Below are 1,808 nucleotides of genomic sequence, written 5' to 3'. Positions count from 1 at the left end.
ACTCAGCATCTGGGTGCCTGTTAGGATGGGCAGACTGGAGTCAGAGGCAAGGAATGGTTAGGATGCAAGTGCTGGGTGAGCCAGGGGTGGAAGGAAACAATCATCTTGAGGAGGGAGGGTGGAAATCTGGAAAAGACAGGCTTAACCTGTGCCTTAAAGGATCTGTGCAATTTGAATAGGATAAAATGTGCAGGGAAGGGTTTTCCAGCAGGAGGGAACAACACAAGCAAAGGCATAGAGGCAAGCAAGTGCCAGGACATTTGGGACAGAGCAAGCAGCCTGGCAGGGGCTCTGCCAGCGCTTTGTGGGTCATGAGGCCACTTGAGCAGTAGGCCGAGGGCAGTACTGCTGTGTCCTGAGAGTGCCTTGGGGCCTGGAATCCCCAGCATTCGCCAGGAAAGCTGATAGGAGGCTGTGTCCAACCCCCTTGTGTGGTTTCACGGATCGAGGGGCAAAGTCCGGCAGCCTCGGGCCCCTGAGGCAGAACTAGAGGACCTGGAGGGGCAGGAAGCCCTGCTCCTCTTGGCTGTACACGGAGGAGTCCACTGCCGCCTGGGCGGCTGTGGATGGGCAGGAAGCTGGCCATTTCTTCCCGTGAGCTGGAGGAGAATGGCCTCTATGTGAGCCACAACAAAAAAGCTTTTCTGCCAAGTCGGAGGGGGAGGAAGCAGCCAGCTCAGCCCTGCCCCAGCCTGAAAGGAGGCTCTGTTGGTGGCCCTGGGGTCTTCGATGTCTAGAACGTGTGAGGAGGGAAGGCCAGGGTGGTCAGGGGCCTCCTCATCCCTGCTGGATTCTCAGCAGCATGGGGGTGGGGGTGGGGGCGCTGGGCTGCTGTGCAAGTCATTCTGTCTGGGTTCTAATTGTCCACTTCCTGGCTGTGTGACCTTGGCCAAGTCACTTCACCTCTCTGAGCCCCACTCATCTCGGGAGTGAAATGTAAGCAAGGGAGCATGCAAAACGACTGGAGTCGTGATCACACACTGAGCACTCGCCAGCACTTGACAGCCAGCGTCCTCCGATCATCCTCCCAGCAGCCAGTGGGGAAGGTCATGTGGTCCCCTCCACTGAGGTTTAAGTACCGGTAGCACCAGGGCTGAAGCCCAGGACGTTTTGGACTCTAAAAACCCCAAGCTGTGCAAAAGCAGAGGAAAAGAGGCTGAAAGGAAATACACCAAGCTGTCCACACTGGCTGGGGGAGTGATGGCAACTTACCTTTTTCTTCTTTTTGTTTATCTGTAATGTCTTGCCTGTTTTACTTGGGAATTAACAAAATATAAAGAAACAAAAGATGCTGAGGGAATGGGGGGCTCGGAGGGGCCCAAGGTGAGCTTGGGCTACAGCTTGATTTAAAATAACAAGCCATGTTAAAGATGTGGGCTTCTGTTTAATCCTGGGGAGGAGGGGGTCACTGGGGCTGCCGGGCTGTCTGGGGCTGGGGAGGGGGAGAGAGGGCCCAGGCGCTCCCCCACCCCTCGTGCCTCAGAGACTTCCACACACTGGGCCCCTGAGCAAGGATAAACTGGGCTCGTGAGATGGGCTGTTCCTTGGGCCGCCGGGTTTCTTTGAGCTTCTAGCCAGGAGCTGGGGCTGGAAGCCTCCTCAGGCAGTTTCCTGAGGAGGTGAGGCCTCTGCTAAGCCTCCCCTCCGGCTACGGAAGAGCTTGGCGAGAAGGCCTTTCATCCTGTCCTCTCTTGTCCCTGTGCCCCACACCGCCCTCCTCCTGCCTGGTGACCTCTGGGCTTCTGGGTGACCCTAAGGCTTCAGGCAGGAGGCAGACCTGGTGGGGCCCCCGCGGCTGCTGCCACAGG

This window comes from Lipotes vexillifer, unplaced genomic scaffold (genome assembly GCF_000442215.2).
Source record: "Lipotes vexillifer unplaced genomic scaffold, Lipotes_vexillifer_v1.1 scaffold1347, whole genome shotgun sequence".
In the NCBI taxonomy this organism is placed as follows: domain Eukaryota; kingdom Metazoa; phylum Chordata; class Mammalia; order Artiodactyla; family Lipotidae; genus Lipotes; species Lipotes vexillifer.
This window is presented reverse-complemented; position numbering follows the sequence as displayed.